This window comes from Sylvia atricapilla, chromosome 2 (genome assembly GCF_009819655.1).
Source record: "Sylvia atricapilla isolate bSylAtr1 chromosome 2, bSylAtr1.pri, whole genome shotgun sequence".
Taxonomy (NCBI): domain Eukaryota; kingdom Metazoa; phylum Chordata; class Aves; order Passeriformes; family Sylviidae; genus Sylvia; species Sylvia atricapilla.
In genome coordinates this window covers 72,666,890-72,687,614 of record NC_089141.1, presented here as the reverse complement: position 1 = coordinate 72,687,614, position 20,725 = coordinate 72,666,890, and the positions used below count along the sequence as shown (strand labels likewise).

At 35.4% G+C, this 20,725-nt stretch overlaps 1 long non-coding RNA gene across 1 annotated transcript in view; it reads right to left on the bottom strand.

The window, feature by feature from the left end:
* LOC136374388 (uncharacterized) overlaps positions 1 to 20,224 on the bottom strand; it is a 406,287-nt gene extending 386,063 nt beyond the window's left edge. Inside the window, exon 1 of the long non-coding RNA XR_010745898.1 lies at positions 19,964 to 20,224. This is a non-coding gene — a long non-coding RNA (uncharacterized lncRNA). The remainder of the gene's footprint in view (positions 1 to 19,963) is intronic.
* Between the last annotated feature and the right edge of the window lie 501 nt (positions 20,225 to 20,725).

The window sequence follows — 20,725 nt, the reverse complement described above, 5'->3', positions numbered from 1 at the left end:
TTCATCTGTTTCCTGGAACTGATTTACCTGATGATGGTCAGCTAGCCCCTTCTAGAAATCACTTTTTTTTTTAAAGACAACATAGTTTAAAAACCCAGTAAAAAATTACTTCAAAATCTTGAGTAGCAATGCTGTGACATCAGAGCACCTGAACAGAAAACTTGTTCCTGGCAAACAGCCTACACCACACTCAGAAAACAACAGGTGTATGCACACTTTAGTAAGTTCAGACACAGAGTAAAGTAAGAAAGATGAACGAATGTAACTATTTAGTTGTTTGTGATGAGTGCAACAAGTATGTTCTTTGCTTTTCCAGATTGTTTTATAGTTACTACAAGTTTTCTCTCCTAGATTCTGTTAATAATGTCATGATTAGGTATGGGAGGAAGCCAGTTATTTATGCTGATTGCTGCATTCCAGGTCATCTAGATATAGAGATAATAATACAATCTAGTGAAATGAGATCAACATGCAGTGAGATTCATAAGCAAGCACAAACAATGGTATGAGACTTTTCTAGACAACTCTTCTCTGCTTCCTGTGTTTCAAAGAGGGAAAGTCATAAATACCAAGCACCTCACTGTATTACCATATGAAAACTACATAAAAAGGCAAAGACAACCCTGTGTAGTTCTTAACAGTCTGGAAGTACATATTTGTGCATGCAATCACACATGCAAAAATGAAAATGGTTCCTTTCTCCCTTGAATATGGTAGATAAATGCAAAATTTACTATCATTTGTATTTGGCACCATGAGTTGGCCTGTTAAGAGCAGTTTTGGGTTAAGCCAAGAGAATAATTTCCAGATGTTTATAAAAGAAAAGGAAGAGATATTTAAAGAGTTTATTTTTAAAAGGCTCTGCTATATCTGGGTTTCACAAGGTAACACTTAAGACACTACTGTTACAAAACCCTATAATAAACAGTAGAACACTCTTTTTCCTCTTAATGCATTGGAATACAGAGGTATCACCAACAATAAAATTATCATAACTTCTTTCCCAAAAACCCCTTCTAGAACTCTATGAAGATCATAGTTTGCTTTATTCTACACTGTCAGTGTATTTTATACAGTGACTTGTTCCAGTCAGGTAAACTAGCTGGAAAAAATATGTATAGACCGTGTAACAGATGGAAATCCAAAAGTTAAAGAGTGCAGATGGGTAAGTCAGAGGAATCAATTAAGGGTCTAATAAAGCTCTTGCAGAGAGCAGATCTCTGAGATTTTCCCAAACTATTAGGAGACATCAAGTGAAGAAAAAGTCTTTCAATGTCTAAGGGATCTTCCAAACTTTATATCTAAAAGCATGGCTGGCAAGCTGGCAAACGCTGTTTGGACAGGCACTCCTTTTCCCACCTCTCAATATTCTCTCACCTGTTTCCCATGACTTTTTGCTGTGCAGTATTCCATAGACAGTTGGCTTTATTGGGAACGTCATGGCCTTAACCTTGCAGACTACTCTGCAAGCTGCTACTGATGCAGATAGCTTGGTTAGTTTGGGCACCTCCTTAGTACTCACCACTGCTTGGTTTCCCATTAACAACTTATGTAAAATGAGACATATATTTTGAGTGCTTTCAGAAATATTATCAAAAAACATAAAAAACAGTGCTTAAAATAATAGAAAAATAGCACAACAGGAATCAAATTCTCTTCTTTTGCTGAAACAGATGCACATTTTATGAAAATATAGGAGCATGAAGTTCTAAATTAATGTTTTTTCAGATTGAATACTTTCAAAGGTCTTTTGATAATAGCTTCACTTTCTTATTTTCTACCATTCATTTCACTTTTTTTTTCTTGCTAATACAGCAGCAGACTGCTCTCTGTGGTCACTGTAAAAAAGGATTTTTTAAGATAGCAATTTAATTTCATTTAGATATTTACAGGAGAGGACTGTGCTACAAACACTTACCAATGCATTTTTCTGCCTCTTCATGTCAGATAGCATATTGCAGACACAACTGTTATACTAAACACTTCTGGAGGACACTCCTCAGTATTTTCTATTACTAGTGCACTGGAAATTGGAGATTTTTGTTTTCTTCTACTTGGGAGTGCAATGGACTGGAGTATGCCAGCTGGTGGATGGGGTCCGCCGCTTGGGACCCAGAGAGCCACAGCTACCCCAAAGGATGTCTCGCTATAAACAGCTCCTTGGGGGCTCAGGGCGCTCCTCAGCTGGCAGAGGGGCTTCTCAGCATCGGGCAGAGCAGTGATTTTTCAGCTCAGTGATTTCAGCTTTCAGTGATTTCAGCTCAGTGCTCTCAGCTTATGCTCTTGTGAGTTAGCCCCTCTTTTAGCCGGTCATGGTGAGAGAGAGAGAGGTCTCGTATGGAATTTCCGCAGGTGGTACTTTATTGAGAGGGTACCAGCGAAAGGGATCCAGGGACGAGGAACCTCTGCCGACCAGAGGAAACCCAGGGGTTTTTATGGGACACCAGGGTGGGAGGAAAAGGGTACAGAACCAATCAATTGTAACAGATCTACATAAAATCCCAAGGGGGCTTGTGGGTCTCCAGACAGGTCGCCGTAGCTAGGATGCCTGTCTTTTTGTCCTAGTGGCTCAGGGTGAAGTTGCGAAATTCTTCCTTGACTCCTCCCCTTGGCTCCCTCCAGGGCAGAGCAGCCGGGGCTCCGCCCACCTCCACACTGGAGAGTTGGAATTGCAATTTTTATGAACAGTTTTGGAGTTTACAGATTTAAGATTGATCTAAGTACTTTTCTCTTTGAAGGCACAGTATCTATATTCACTATTTCCCAAGTGTTTTATATACATTTTGAGTGAGTTACATTTTGTCTTCAAGTGCATGTTATTTATTTCCAAGTGCACAGATTCACTTCCAATAATACACTGCAATGAAACATGTTGCCAAGACAAGCCTGTATGAACCCATGAATTCACAGCAATACACAGCTTCAAAGTATGTATCAAAGTTACAGTTATTAAAAAAAACCCTCAAACAAAAAAACCCAAAGAAGTCCCACACCTTGGGAGGAATAATCCCAGGCACAAGTGCAGGCTGGGGACCACACAACTGGAAAGCAGCTTGGCGGAAACGGATACTGGTGGACACCAAGCTGAACACAAGCCAATGATCTGCCTCTGTGGCAAAGACCACCAGTAGTCTTCTGGGCTACTTTACAATTGTGGCCAGCAGGTCAGGTTAGGTGATTCCTGAGAAAATCTATTGAAGGTTCACTAAGGTAATTAAGTGACTGAACTATATTTTGTGTAAGAAGAGGCTATGAGAGCTGAGGCTGTTTAGCCTAAAGAAGGCTCAGGGGATCTCATAAATGTGTAGGAATACCTGAAGAGGATAAAGAATAGGGAGCCAGCCTCTTTTTGATGGTGCCCAGTGGCAGCCCATGGGAACACTGTGAAACACGAGATTTCCTCCCAACATCAGGAAGCGCTTTGTTTCCAGAAGGGTGACCACACACTGGCACAGGTTCCCTGCAGGGGTTGTGGAGTGTCCATCTCAGAGATATTCCAAAAAGTTAGGACATGGTCCTGGGCAATTCACTCTGGGTGGCCCTACTTGAGTAGAGGGGCTGGGCCGGATGATCCCCAGAGGTCCTGTCCATCCTCACCTGGTCTGTGATGCTGTGATGATTTGTCTTCAGGCTCCGATGAGATCAGCCTGAGTTGCTCTTGGATTGTGTGTATTGCTGTGCAGTTGCACCACTGTTTTGCAGGATGGCTGTGGTAAGAGCCCATTTTTAGCTGTTGGTTTGTACTTTTCATTTCCCATAACTCTTCCTGAGTCTGTTCTAATACTGTCTCACCAGTGTCTATATGCCCGCCTTGAACATATAGCACGGGAGAAAAAAAAAGACTTATCTTTTTTCTAAACAACATTGTCATCACTTCATTTACTTCATGTTAATGGAGTAATTGTTTTCCAGATTTTTATACCATCCATACCAAAATCCCCAAGAGAAATTTAAACTACAGAATTCACAACACTAGGAGATTTAATATTCTGAAGAGAACCTCAGAATAGCAAACAAACCTAGGGAGGGAGAAGGATGTGTTAGTGTAAAGCATTTTGCAGTAAACATCATACACATTTAAGCTAATTTATGGCACTTAAAGAACCAAGATCAAATTAAAATTTATGGCAAGAGAAAGCCATAAAAAAAAAAAAAACTTTACTGTCACCAGACAGACACAAAGGAACTACACTCACGTGGTCAGGTTGTGCGAGTAAAAAAGAAGGTTTATTTGTGATTAGGGTTTAAATGGTTTTTGGAGTTTGATAAGCAATTGGGCTATGAGGTTGACACCTCTTTGACCCCATTTGGTCAACCTAGAATTCCATCAATTTGTCCTTCCCCCAGAAAGGAATGTACAGTTTACAAAACATCACTTTTTGTTTGTTACAATCCATGAGGAAACTCCAGTACCAAATGTAAACATCAGAAGGCTGAAAAAATCAGAGCAACACTTAACAGGCAGACAATAAACAAATTTCACAAACAATTAGAAACACATAATTTCCCATCTACCAGATCTCATTAAGAAAACTGTCCTTTATGGTTTCTTTCTAACACATACATCATGTTGTCTTGCTGAATACACTACAAGTCAAACTCCCATTGAAATCAGAAACTAAAGAGAAATGCTGAATTTGTTCTTATCAGTAGACAATTAATTGTGATAAACAGGAACTGTTGTGCCTTTTCACAAATAATAGGTTAATAGTAAAAAATTTTCAAGATAAAACCAATAATTATATTAATTTTATTATCCAATAATGACTTGTAATGAAGTGAAATAAAAAAAAAATCTTAAGAAAAAATAGGATAAAGGAGACGTGATTATACAGATCCATCAGAGTAATTCTTATTCCAACCAAAGTGCAAATTAATCAGCACTTAGGAAAAAAAAATTTAAGAAGAAAAATGTTTTAATTGATCTTTTTAAAAAATTTTAGATTCAGAAGGGTTCTTCAGAATAGTCAGCAAAACCAGTCATTTTATGTTAATGCTATGTTAATTTTCCAAAACAGTATCTTGGAAACTGTCAGTGGCAAAGGGATTTCTGAATGAAGTTTCAGCTTTCTTTTAAAAAAAATTCATCAGCAGCTTGAAAACCATAAAAAAAAATACACTAGAAATATTTTTGCAAGAATAATTGTCACTTATAAATGCAGATACTTATGCAAATCTATGCCTAAAGAAAAAATGACACTAACTCAAAACAAGGAATATTACTAAATTTTTTTCACTATAGTATTCGTAATAATAACTGAATTAATTTCCAAAATTTGAATAACTCATAATTAAAAACTATTCTTTCAGAATTTTCATTTAATATTTTTTGTAAAAGTAAATTTATTAGTAGCATTATACAAGCTTATTAAAAAAAATTCCAGACTTACATTAATCATAATAATAGAAAAATAAAAAAAACCCTGAATGCCATATGGCATATGCCAATAATGGATGTAGATATTCTGGTCAACCCTTTTCATTACAATTATACTTTCTAAAGTACCCAGTGTCCAGCTAGGAAAAAAAAATATATTGGCTTACCTGGACATGGCAAAAAAGCAAAATTAGTTTTTTTCTTTTTGTTTTGCAAAGACTCATGTGACTTGAAGAGTTTTACAAAAAACATGGCTCAAATTTCACCACTTCTACAGTCTAAAATGTTCATGGCCATTAGGATAGCAAAAGCAAGGAAATGTTCTCAAAACACTTCCATGAAATATTTTTGATTGCAATTATTTCTTATGGAAAGTTCAATGTTGAGAGAAGTTTCTTATGTTTCACTTCTACCTTTTTTAATTATGTAATTGCAAAATTAGATATAGAAGTATTAATAGAGCAGAAAATGGTTAAAATGAATCTACAACTATTAAAGAGTCAGCATATATTAAATGTTATTAATAATTTTAATATATTTTAGTGAAGTGTGTGGAGTTTGGGAATACTCTGAGCCGTTTTGTTCTACTGAGTTTACTAATAGTAGGATTATTGATCCTGTCAAGGCAATAAACTCTGAAAGAAAACCACTTCATCAGCTGATGCATTGATGATTTGTGCATCTCAGAAGCATTCAATAGAAAGTGGAAGATACTACTACAGTAATTTTTAAAATAGTGTTGCTTTTTCTCTAAGTCCTAGCTATTATCTTGGTTTCATTAAAAGCTCATCAAAACAACACAATTCTCATTTTCTAAAAAACTATCCAACATTTTTTTACACTGCTAATAGTGAAAAACCAGGTAAGAGATTTTTAATCTCTTATTTTCAAGAATCAGGCTATCTTATCCAACTTTAGAACAGAACAGTTTAATATTTATAGATGGTTTAGAAATATTTAGGTATTTATGAGAAGCAGAAAGAACTGAAAATATAAATTCTCAGTACCATCTTTTTCATTGTGATAATATGAAACACTTAACTTAAATATAGAATTTGAAAAGAAATTAGGAAATGTTGAATATAATACCACAGTGCAACTGGATAATGAAATAAACAGTTAATATATTTATCCAAGGGTTCACCCTTCACACTGAAATATACTACTATATTAATACCATTATTTAGCTTCTTTAGAATAAGTTTTAAAAAACTTAAAAATCTATAGAACTAGCATATAGAATTTGTAGAAAAAATCAAATTTCATTTTTATTTAGTTTGCAATTCAAGAAGAATATATAAGCTTGAAATAGCTTTTTATAAACCAAACCAATAAAACCCAGATACATTCCACCCTTCCCTGAGTACATATGTTACCATATTTAAATACTGTATAGAAAATAATTGGGAAGAAGATGAATGTGTGATAAGAATATGTTTCTGGAGCCACAGCTGTGAAAAAAATAATGAGCCTTCTATGAATCCAAATTACTGGGAAATGAAGGTGGCTCAAATTCATCTTTTGATCAGTTACCAGATTATTCGCCTCCAGTTGATGTGCATAATTTTCAACCTCATAGAATTTCTTGGTTGTAACAAGAAGCCTGACCATCAAAAAATCTCACTTCATATTTTTTTATTTTATTCTATTTCTATTGTTCTGGCCCTCAGTAATTTCTATATTATCTGACTTTTATTCTGATTGCCAAATTTTGTAATTTACAAATTTGCAAACCACCAGCTTTTAAAGCCAAGATCAATTTAGTACAGGCTGCAATGCCAACCTCTGAGAAACTATTCTCATAATCTTTCTGCAGTAAAATAATGGCTCTTTAAATATAGATGGTGGCACTTTTTCTCTTCCTACTTCTTTTCCTTTTAACTTAATTTCTTAACTACAAGCTCTATAATCCTTATTCTTCCAACCAGGTCAAACTTAATTCATATAACATTTTAGCAACTAGCTTACTGACACACAGAAATTTTTCTATGATACTCCACCAAGCACAGATTCTAAACATGATGTTTGAAGACTATATTGACAAGATATTATACTACTGACAAGATAAGATATTATATTGCTCTGTCACAGGCTCTCTGTAAACATGTTGTCTCTTAGCACGTTTTCTGCTTTCTCCTTTCCTCCTAATTTTTTCCTAAATTGATTCATGCTTGTATGGTCCATCTTTTGGTATACAGAAGCATGAACTGAGACTTAAAATTTTTTACTTGAACTCTACATTTTATTTCCCATTCACTACCGTTTAGATTCCATAATAATTTTCATATTTGTTAGTTAAATAGATGAACAGAAGCTCAGTTCTCTCAAAGAGGCTTTTTTACTTTTCTTGCTGAAGATTTTTGTTACTATTTATTTCACTCTTGCCCATAAATTTTAATCAGCATGGCTTCTGGAAATTCAATGTAATCCCTGCACTTTCTAACACCTTTACATGGAGTTTCTCATTTTCACTAGGACTTTATATCTTTGCTTATCAATTTCAAATTGGATCCTCACTTTGTTATATTTCTTCTGGGTTTTTTATACTTGAAACTGAGTTTCTACAATTCAGATACCTCTTGTATCTGTACTCAGTATCATATATCTGTACTCAATATCAACATCATGTACTCAAAATCATTACCTGAGCTGAGTTGTTGTCATATCCCTAATTTTATACTGCGAATAGATTAAAAAAATCCTCCAAATCATCCCAAAGCAGCTATAGAAAACTCTGAAAACAAGAATAAAGGAAAAGAGTTCTGAGATGTTTGCTGGATGGGCGTTCTGAAGATTGGCATTTCTGCTAAAATTTTGTATCATGAAAATATATCCTGACTTAACTATGGTCATTCAAATTACTGCCAAGAAATTAACTTATCAGGGGGTTTTAATGAAGTTTACATGTCTGGGGAGCTTTTAATAGATTTTAAAATCATACAGGATTTTTGAGGTGCAGAAAAGCAGTCAGTCTGTTCTTGAAAGACACCTGCCTTAGGTCCACAAGAAGAAATGCAAACAGAATTCAGTGTTGCCCACAATAAAGCAAATTCCATATCCTTGGCCAAATATATCCAACAAAGGTACCTCATTCTGGGCTGTGGGTGTTCTAGAATGCCAAAATAGAAAAAAAATGAGACATTCTAGAGTATGATTCACACCATCTTAAGCCTGAAGTGCTCTAGAGATGTCTTTTTCCCTTTCCTGCAGAGAAAGTAATCAATTTAGAGGATTTAAGACTTAAATGACTCAAGGTTTAAGCCCAGGCTGCAACTTTTCAATTTCAAGGTAGTGATAGATACTCATGTTACTCTGTATTTTTTCTAAAAATACAAAAAAAACCAATATACTATTTTCCTATCCTGAAGGAACTTCCATATTTCACAGGCTGAATTATGAAACTGTCATACAACTTAGAAAGCAATAAAGGCAATTTAAACACTCATAGCTTCTTATTTGTTCCTCTATTTCAAGTATTAACACTTCCTCTTATTTATTCTTTCTGTTAAACCATTTATTTCTAGGGTCTTTTTCCTTCATGTTGAAAAAGTTTTAGGAAAAAATTAAAAATTGAATGAAATAGGAAACATAAGGAATGAAAAGTATGTGATGTTAAAACATTTTTTTCAGTTAGAAGTTTCTTTTAAAACTAATACTTTTTCTCTTTTAGAACTTCCAAATAAATCCTTCCTCAAAATTCCCCCACTGTCTATTTTATTACTTCCTATGCTTTTACACACGATTATTTCTTGATAAAACTTCTGTCACACAAAACTTTCTAACTGAAGAGATACCCTCCTAGATAGGAAGATACACATCTTTTTAATGATGTGCATTAAAACAATTTTCTTAAAACTAATGTTTTATGAGTTGACTTCTTCATATAAAAGCCCCCAAGACATATTAAACTGACTATTTTAGAAGATTCAATTTTACTTACACCAAAGATACAAGTGTCTGTTTGCAACACCTGCAGATTTTAACTACAGTTATCCAGCAGCAAAATACACTTAAATCTGCCCAACCCAGTGGTCTGGGATTGCAAAAGGAGACAAGTCTGTTCCTTGATTATGGTATGTTCTAATACGTGGATGTATCCACACTTCATCAGCTAAATCCCAACTTTACACTCTGATCTTTGCACATTCTTCACACAAGATTTCCTTAAAAGGGCTGAAAGAAAATCAAGCAAGTGGTTTCTTGAAGGATCTGCAGAGAATGCCAGTATAAGTAATAAAAGCAATAACAAAGGCACTCTTATTACATGTAGTAACTAAGGAAACCACAGTACCTTACCTGGCTATGGTGAACCCTGGAGGTTGTGTAGATAAGATATGTAATTTTTGGATAAGAAGGAGTATTAAGGGTACATGTAGATTATAAAAACCCACACAACCATGTAGATTTATACAAAACCAATCAAAAAAGCTCTGAAGGCAACATGTAAGCTGCTAGGAAGAAAATTGAAGACCAAGTCCCCCATAGTAGCATTTACTGGCATACTTTCAGAATCCCATATGGCTCCAAAAACAGAAGTAGAAGAACAATATTAATCTAAAATTGAAGAAAAAGTGCAAGGAAAAAAATCGGATTGAGAACAGTAGACACTTGAAATTAAGAGAGCTGTTACATGAGGAACTAATTGCAGCTGAACTATAAAGGAACCAGATGGCTAGCACTTCAAACAAGCCTTCAAATAGGTTGTAAAAGGGTTCTTAAACAGAGGAATGGGGTATGTAATGTTGAACTGTGGCATGGAGGTACAGAGGTTTAGAGGAGCACTTCTAATGAATTAAGTGATAGAGGAGAACAATAGTCAAACAAAAAGTGGAAAAAAACAGATGAAATTGATTAAATTATTAAAATAAATGAAAAAACTTCCCAAAGTGTTTCCATACAACTTCTGAATGCCATGCTCCACGCTTATGATGCTACCTGATTCTTCAAAATCTGTATAAGACTTACTTGGAAAGCAGATCATTACATTTCTGTGTATGAAAACGGTGCTAAATCAGGGGATGAAGAAATAAATGATGGATAGCTTTATAAACAGTAGCCTTACTGTGGTACAGGTCTGCTAGAAAAGTTTGCATATTCTCACTAAAAAGTACTGTTGTTATATTTATTGACATATTATGCTGCAGGGTTTTTTTTGTTTGCCAGATCTGTGTGCCTTGATAAATTTAGCATAGACCTGAGTAAATAGTTCTGCTGCAATGCAGAGTTAGGGCAAGTCAGCTGCATAAGAAGGCAATTACAGTTCAAGGTAACAGAGTTGGGATTTTGCAGCTTCTTTCAATCTTATCATTCTGTTTTTTATCATAGTCATTCACTTTTTGCACTTTAAAATACCTCCCTATCTTTCACCACAATCAAGACAGAAGTTTTCACAGAGGCTATAATACACTTCTCTCCTACTTTCCAACATGACTAGTCAGTAGGTAACAGTAAGACTTCAATTCAGATATTTAAAACTGATTTTTTCAGTTACGGTCCTGACTGACTGGGAAACAACATTCCTGCTTTTGAGCTGGGTTGTCGTTTTCCCAGACTTGTGTACCATCAAAAACCACAGAAGGTCAGATACCTGTTAAAAGAAACGTTGAATACAACAGAGACGTATTTTATGGAAAGGGATGAAAACCATGTGATTATTTGAAAGAGAAAGGGGAACTGGGGAGGGTCAGGAAGCAGAAATAAGAAGCTAACAAGGGGAAACTGAACCTGGCAAAATAATACTTAAAGGATTGTAGAAGAAGGATAAGACAGTTCTGTATTCACTGCAAATATACATCTCATTAACAGGGAGAAAATAAAGGAAAAACTTTTATCTTAAGTTAGCTTATAGTACTTCTAGCAGCAAAAGCCTTTAGTCCTCACAAAATTTCTTTTCATCATTTGTATAGCCTATGGACCAGTGAACCTATAAGATTTATACAGTAATCACACGTCAAGTGAACTAGATGAGGATAGTGATTACTTTTAATGATTTTGCTTAACTGCAGTGACAAGCAAGAGAAGTTTCTAATGAAAACATTATCATACATGAAAAACTGGGGTCTGTATGTTTTGGTTAGGAATTTACAGATACAGGATTAGTTTAGGGTTCTCTTTAGAGATCCAATTAATTGTTCATTGCTTGGAGTTTTTTATCCTACAGTTGTTTACAACTGTGAACAGTGAGGAAGTCCACAGATCAAGCCGAATGACTCACTGAGAGCAAAAAGAAAAGTACAGGAAAAAGAGGAAGCAGGTGTCCCACCAATGTCCCACTACCACAACAGCACTTGCTACAATAATCACCAGTTCCAGAGCAGGAATGAAAAAGAGGTGTCTCCATTTTCTCTAGATAGTATGACCTACAAGGATAGAACTTTGTAAACAAGTTAGGGTGGGTACTTGGCAGCAGACTGTTTAGATCTTCAAAGCTTTTTTCTGTCTGCTCTTAAAGATGAAGCTTATCAGACACAGACAAGCTTTAAAACGGCCAAAACACAGCATAAAGGAAATTATAAGTATGCTGATTTTAAGCCAACAAATAAGATAATCTTACTTTCAAGATGTAAGGTTATGAAAAGTCATTTAAAAAAAATGATCACATTAAAGAATTTAAATTAGACTGCGCAATCTGTTTAATAAAGTATATTAAGATTGGTTTGTTTTTTTTAAAGAAAATACTGAAAAATATTTTTTCCAAAGTAATAGCTAACCTGTCTTGTAAGGAAATATATAAATGTCTATTCAATCAGGCTACTATCAAAGTTATATCTTTTTTTATCTTGACAAGTTTCCTTCTGTGAATGTATTTTTTATTGTATGCTTGTTTTAGAAGAAATTCAGAATCAGCATAATTATCAGGCTTCTTTTGTTTGTTTGTTTGTTTCTCAAATGTATCAGTTAAACACAGAGCAGTGTAATATTTCTGTGCTGGAGAGAAGCTAAGAAACTTACTCACAAACCTAGCCATAACCATGGTCTGCCAGGATATATTTGTATTTTTCTGTATTCTCTCTTGAAACAAAAACTGCTTTAAAAAATGCACAGCACAGCTTGTTTCTGACACTTCCTTTTAATCCATAGTCCTGAACAGCTTTGCTGAGACTTCATGCAAATTAAGTACTTCACCTTTGGTACTGATTCCTCAACTGCTTGCTGACTGACTCTCCCAAGACAAAACCAGGGTTGTGCTGAGCAAAATTTGTGACCCTAAACTACATGGTACAGTTTCAAATACAGTTTGTGTTATCTACACGGATTTCAGACACACAGGGTTCAAGATCAGCTGAATGCTCCATACTATGCTTCTGCTTTCCACAATTCCCGAAACTTCCAGAGGGCAGATGAGCATTTTAGGCAACACACAGCCCTCATAGATAACGTGAGATTTCTGTTTATAAGACTTCAGAGCAACAGATTGCTTTCTATACTGATAGTTTTGTGACTACAGAATACATTGCTTATTTTACAAACTGACAAGGAGAACGAATTATAATGATGCTTGCAGCAAATGACTCCTCTGCGTTGCTCTCCACAGGTGACTGCCTCTGAGGATTTCCCAGGACTGAGACCAAAAGGAAATAGCCTGTCTCAAATAGGAAACATTCAACATGCTCAAAAAGGAGGCATTACTTTTCAGGCCAGAAAGTCTGTGACCAGCAACTTTTTCCCCTCAACAGTTAACCATTGAAATGCTTCTGCCATTTTAGTTGATCTGTGTTGCTGTGGTAATTTGTTTTGTTTTAGATGCCACAGTTTTGCATAATGACTGTTGCACATATTCTAAGACATGGCCTTAGATCACTGATGATAAAGGAGCCTGTTTCTTTTGTGCTTTCTGTTTTATAACTGTTGACAACATCTTTTCATACCCACAGTATTTATGACAGCTCTTCCCAGGTGTATAACCTGGTGTTAACAGCATGTGAGTTCACACAGTGTAGTCATGGAGTCAATAGAATCATAGAATAGTCTGGCTTGGGAGGGACATTGCAAGGTCTTCTAGCCCAAGCCTCAACCCCCCAGTAGCATTCTCCTCAGCTGTGACACTTGGACTGACAAAAGGCAACACATTCCCATCAACATTTTCGGAACTGCTGCTATATTTGAATACTCTTTGCTCCTGTACATAATCCACAGCCAGCAAACCAAGGTGGGACACAGTGCTCAGCCACCACCACCACACAGGTGGACACACAGCACAGCCATCCTGCTCATTCCCTTGGTATGTCAGCCTAGAGGAACCTATCACATGAGAATTTCCATGGTACTGAGGAGACCACTACAAGATGGCACATCTTATGGTAGCTACTGTTAACTTCAGTTACTCTCCCACTCTTCTTTTACTTTTTTAATGCATTTGCTTGAATACAAAGTATTTTCTTATTGTTACTGAGATGGTGACAGATTACATCTTTCATTAATTAGTACTAACAGGAACAGTAAGAGACTTCTCAAATTTTTGTTGATACTTTCCATCCTGATGTGATATTATTCTCTCTAGCTGCTGAGTCTCTGCTTTTAAGAGGCTGTCAATTAAGGTAACCATTAAGGGAAGGCTTTGTGATATGTGACAGATTGCATAAGTTAGAGCCACAATTAGATTTTCACTTCTAACTAGCGAGTTGATACCTGCTTAAGTCTTTTAAAGCTCTATTTGATACAGCTCTACATTTCTCTTCCCTTTTTGCCAAGCATGTTGTTCCAACCATGTCAGTTTGAGAATATTTCTCTATCTATTATTAATGAAATAAGAATATTATTAATGAAATAAGAAATAAGAAATTTCAGAAGTATTCATTATAAGAGTGTATGAGGTGTGGTGGTCTCTATGAGGAGCAGGTGGAGCTGTCCCAGGCTCTTCTAAAATCTCAAAACTCTCCTTCCCTTAATATTTTACTTATAAACAAGAAGGTTGAACAATGCTCCTGCTTTGCTAAAAAACCTAACACAAGCAATTTTTACCAGCTATAACAGCAAACAATTTAGGTGCAAAATAGACTTTTGTAGATAGGATCTGCACCATAATGAATACTTCAGTTGGTGTCATTATCCACCTAAGTAGCTAGAAAAGGCTGTTTTAGTTTCTCTGCCACTGTTTTCTTCACAAAATGGGTAAGAATTGACAGTATCTCCCTGCTGTATCAACAAATATATTTTCTCACTGTGCAAGGCTTCATAAGAAATGCAAGAAGAAAAATAACAAAAAATCAAATGTTAAGGATTTTTTTATTAGCATGTTATTAAGATTTTTATACAAATTTGAACAGCGAACAATTTGAGAAAGCTCTGTGCAATGTTCACTCTTCATTTCAGCATAAATCCTATTTAGAAAAGATACTTCAAAAAATCATTTGTTCTAAATGAACAGGACTTTTATTAGCCCTTAATAACTCTGGTAATCTAGTTATTGAAAAACAAAGTAAGCTAGGGAAAATATTACTGGTTTTAATTAAATTACTCATCAGAAAGACCATGTGACTGGTTACTGTTTTTCTCAATTTACCTCCTAAACATCCCAGCAGTGGGAGATGCATCAGCTAAACTGCATACCCTCCTAATCTATTTTTTTTCTGCCTTTTACCTGTAAACCATATGTGGGTTTTAGTTTACACATAATTTTCCAAGAGACAGTCATCTCAGAACGTTCATATAACTCAGTGTGTGACTTAAAAATAGAGAAAGACCACCTTTGTGAGCAACAAAAAGGGTTTATACCTTCATTATCATCCCAGAATTGTGAAGAAAACATTTTCATTCTCAAGTGATACAAAAATATCAGCAATCCTGCACTCTTTTGTGTACTTTTGAGGCTGGAAGTTGAAGTGTATTTTAAAAAGGAGGGGTACAAAACTCAGAGAATAATTTCCCACCTCATTTCTAGGTGCTTAATATTTTTACAGGAATTCTGCCAATATTTTACATGCAGTGGTAATAATCAAGCACTTATTGTTGGCACCAGCCAGCAGTCAGAGGCAGCACTCCATAGAGGGGACAAAAGACTGGAACAGCTCACACAAAAAATATAAAAAAAGACTTCTCTGTCAAGCAGGAATACCCTGATATCCCTACAGCATTAGTACTCTACTGTCATGCTTTGCCAAAAACAGAATTTGTCCAAGGGTTTGATTTCAAAAACACAGTAGCATTGCGCTACTGCCAGAAAAAAAAAAAAATCTATATTTGGATGAAACAAAAAAGTGTAAAAAAAAAAAAAAACAGTAAAACCAAAATCTAAGGCAAAATTAACATTTAGATATGCATTTGTAATATGAAATGCAAAAGAAACTCATGAGGGAGTCTTTCCTATTGCAAGAAAAAATAAATAGGCAGTTTAGGAGCAAACACATCTGACAGCAATTCTAATACCAGTGAAAGTTGAATGGCTGCTGCATAAAGTGCACTGAAATTTTGCTTCCCACTTACCTGTTATTGAAAGGTACAAACCACAGGTATTGCTATATCAACAAAAAGGATTTAAGAAGAGAAAGGGAAGAAAAAGTTTAGAAAGCGAGTCTCCAAGAGCATGCTACTGAAGAGTGTGTCAAACTACGTATCTGTCTAATGCTGTACTCTTGCGAATTCCCTCTTTCCATGAGAAAGAATTGCATTTCAGTCATTTAAAAAGTCATCAAAATGTCTAATTTGTGACATTTATACAGCTGTTGGCACTAGTTTAAGAGGCAGAGGGGTTTCAGCTATTAGGTGGTTATCGTAACACCACAATAAGTAGGCACAACTGCAAGTACCACACCTAGTGTATGAATAATTTCAAAACACGATTCTTTGTATGAGCAAGTGAGAATCCAGGTAATATATTCCATCCTCATTTCCAATCCATACTTGAACACCTCTTACAAAAACACATATTAACTTGACTGTACTGTGGTACATTGATAAAAGCTTTAAAAAATGCAGATGGAAAATTTAGTTGTTAGGATGTGAAAACAGTGTCAAAACAAAGTCTCACCTCACTATTTTTGCAACCTTTTTGAGATAGGTAAATTGGAAAATGGCACCATGGTGAAAAAGAGTGCTCACCATGTAATAATAATGACAAGTAGTAAAGGAAAAATTAGACTGTCACCAGCACTTAATGTCATATAAATTACTGGTATTTACTCCTTTAAGGAACGCAAGCATCAATTCCATTAGGGACAGTTTGCAGCCCTTTGTGGAGAAGGTAAATATTATTTTATGCATATCAGCTAGCACTCTAGTGGTATAGCAGTACAAGATGGGATCTTTTCCAAATAAGTTCAGACTTGCCTTTTGCTGCACCTAGAAATTGGAAATTATCCTGATAGAAGCATCTAAATTTCCAGTATACTCACTAATGGTAGGTGCCTCTGGAGATCTCCAGGGGGAGATTTGGTCTGCCTAATTTAGACAGTCAGACATAGGACTATCTTCGGCTATGGCAAGATTTCCTAAAATGAGGAAGACTTTATTTAACCTGTAAATACAAGCTCCAAGTAATGTCTGCTATTTTCAAAAGCAGTATCTTTTTGAGATTGTCTTCTGAAAGAGGAAACACATTGAAAAGACCAAGTTCAATTGCCTGTAATCACAGCTCCGAAATATCACACTTACTTCAAAACTTTAGTATTTGCGCTTGCAGCAATGATGGAATTAATCATGGTTTTAAATTATTGGAGAAGAAAGGAAAATAATTCCCAGTTCTATTTACTCCTTATAAAACTGATTTTGCTTATCTTGATTAGCTATTAGAGTGATAGCTGCAGTTCACAGTACTTAAAATGACATGCACTGAACCCGTAATTTGCCTGCCATGAAGAAAAATGAATGAAGAAGAGTCCATCATTTAAAACTCTCCAAAATACCAGTCTGCACAAGTAAGGAGTTTTACAGAAGAAGGTGACTTTTTCAAGCCATTTTCAGCACTGACTGGTTCAGAAGAGTTCATATCAGTTCCTCTAATTGCACTTTTTTGTTGTGAATACAAGCCTGCAGAGTCCAGGGCACAGATTACAGCTGTAGGGGTCCAACAGAATCAAAAATTTCTATTGATTTTTGGTAAATCCACTATTTAAAGAAAAAGGAGAACTACTGTGAGTCTCTAACAAAGGCAAACTGCCCAGAAACCACAGCCTGCTGAAAAGAGATACTGTCACTTATGCAACAGGGGTTGATTTCAGGGGTTTAAAGTTTTTAACAGGAGAGGACTTGGAAAATAGAGTTTAAGCATTGCATATTTTAAAGCTAATTCTTTGCTTGGGATTTTTATGCCTTTGTACATCCAACAGGAAAAAATAGAGGAGATGCTAAGAAATCTGTCCTTTTCTGTATGCGGGGCAGAATCTTCTTGATCTGTTTTCCTAAGTTGACATTAAATATGAGCAGAAAGGTATCCCAAAAATATCTGCCCTTTTGCTATTTTCACCCTAAAGATGAATTAAAGCACACAGTTTTGTAAATTTCAGGCATGATTAGTTTTGAAAAACTTGACCAATATGTTTTGTTCCTAATAAGTTAGCTATTTAAAGTTTTGAAGTTCAATAATATAGCAGGGATAGTGTGTTAGGTTTAAGTATGGCTCTGTCTCTCTGAGGCATCACCACAATCCATTGAGCTCCCCTTATTTTCTGCCCATTGTAAGCTTAATATGGGATTCATCTTTTTTCATATCACGCAGGACAAAAAAGTGATCTTTTGTATTTGAATCTCTAATTTACACTCCTCGTGTTCCTTTCCCAAGCAGTAAATGGTCAAGAAGAAAGCTTTTTTGCGGCTTCTTCAGCCGCTTTTTTTTTTTTTTTTCCTGGGGAAAAGCAGTTATATGTCAGATCTCTAAGGATTCTGATGCTCTTTTTATCCCTTGACTCTATTTTCATACTTAGAGCTACAAGGAAAGAAACCATCCCACAGAAAGAAAATATACTTGGAGGTTAGTAAGCATTTCAGTATGTAAATTATATGTCCTTTTCCCCAAGATCCACTCAAATCTTTAGGGACAAGGGCAAGTAAGCTCTCAAAATGAAATACTTTATAATGGAAATATTCTATTCCACTCTTTTAGGTACTCACTCAAGGAGAAAACAACACAACTTCAAGTCTCTAGAGGAAACCAACACAATCAACTATACAGACAGTTTTAATATAAAAGGAAGAAAGCATTCTTGATAGATGAAAGACCTTGGAACTTACCAAGTAATATTTGCAAAGTTTATCTTTGTATAGTATTTTGTAGTTATTAATTAAATCATGGCATTTCTTGTAGGGAAAATTGCATTGATTTTCCCACCATTGTAAATGCCATTTTAATAAAGAAGAGAGACAAAAGAATGATGCTGAAGCTGGAGGGATAAAAAGATATTTCTTTTAAGAAGGAAAGAATAATGATTGCCTTCGAACCTCAAAACTAACACCATTTCTCCCAGAAAACAACACTACTGATGGAAATAAAATAATTCTGTTATTTTTTTTTCTTTTTTTCTATTTCATCATTCTTTGTTTTGATGTCAGAGAAGAGTTATTGTTCACAATTAGAGATGTAAGAACCAAGAGATTTTACTGTAAAGCTATCAGTAATATTTCAACTCCAGAAACCATGTGGGAAACTGTATTTAAAAGCTGTCAAGAAGATGTAAAAACAGAATTAAAGCAAGTTCTTAGATGGATCTAAATGCACTAGGCAAGGAGAAGACATTTAATATCACTGATTCTCTTGTTTGGGGAATGGGGTAGAGAAGGAGAGACAATAAAAGTGAGAAGCTTAATGGTCTCCCTAAGTAGCCTCTCCTTTTACCAGTGCAGAGGAAAAGATACTGGGCTAAATGGGTCACTGACAAGAAATACCTGTAGAACCTGTCTGGTCACTGAGCCCTCAGATCAGTACAAAATTTGTACTTTTAAACTGCAGCACAGACCTGTCAACAAAATAACTGTTGCCTTCACAGAATTATGTTTTGGTCCTCTAGTTCTGGCTTTCTGTGCATAGAAATGTGGAATGTAACCAGAGATACCTGTAATCCTGTAAATTTATTACAATATTATGATTGTATAGAACCATATTGGAATTGATTTCCTTGTAAGCCTTAAATTTAGTAACTCACAGATATGTACATGAGGTAACAAACATCAACTCGTTCAGCAGGCATGTGATTTTCATTCAAACTTCCCAGGTTTTCTACCTGGCATCTAAACAAAAAACCCTGCAGCAATATAAGTTAAGAAAGAACCTAGATTTAGGGAAGAGGGAAGAGGGAAATTATGTTTTATTGTTATTCAAACACATGCACCCAGTTAATAACCCTAAATCATACTGTTTGCACTTCTAAATCATACTGTTTGTGCTTCTGTATTCTCACTGCAATGCAAAGCTGTGGTACTTGCAGGTACAGATGGCCCAGCTGCCAGAGCCTCACTTCCTACACTTATCTGCCATATGCAAGCCTTTTAACTAAATCATTTTTAATAACTGAAGTGAGACAAAGAGCAACTAGTGTTTTGCTGTGGATGTGCACTCAGCAGAAACTTGAATTAACCTTCATGGTGCAGTAAATTAATACTTTCATTACTAGAGTGGTAGTTAGAACTATACTATATCCATAGGAAAAAGCATCTTACCTGAATAACATGTTTCAGCTTGTCAATAATTTGACTTATTACAGGATCTGTTCCCTTCACCTGTACTTCAGGATTTGCTGACTGAGCTTTAATTCCACTGCTAACCACACGGTGTGTATAGCTAGTTTAAAATGGAAACACACATAAAAATGGTTTAGTAACTTACCCTACTCTCCAAGAGTCATCTTCTAGTTTGTATTATCTCTCATGGCACCAGCATACCTCTTTAATGAGATGCATTAATTTTGTGCACATATTTTTCAAAAAAAAGAAATACAACAAAATGTAATTACTACATTCCACTAAGTTCTGTTATTTATTAGCACTTTAAGTTTACTGCAAACTTTAATAAGGAAAGTTATCTACATTTTGTAGCATGAAACATTCATCCCTGTGCATGTATTTTTGTGTGTGTACAAAAAGACTGTGCTCCATTTTGATTTTGCAAGATACAACAACATGATGATTGCCTAAATGTGTGACATTTCAGGTTTTTAAAACAAACTCCAGATTCCATACATGCTGTATGTTCAGAAATAAACCTGAAGTTTTCTAGTGTTTTTTTGTGAGTGCACGTGCAGACAGAGTATTTATTGAAAGAAAACAGCCACACTGTGCATAAATTATTTAACATTACATAAATTATATAAGAGCAGGCCAAAATGTACTTGGTATATATATAAATAAAAAGATGAAGTAAAAAACAGACATAAGCTGATTCAAAAAAGAACCGCTTGAGTAAGTAGAACACTGTTTATAATA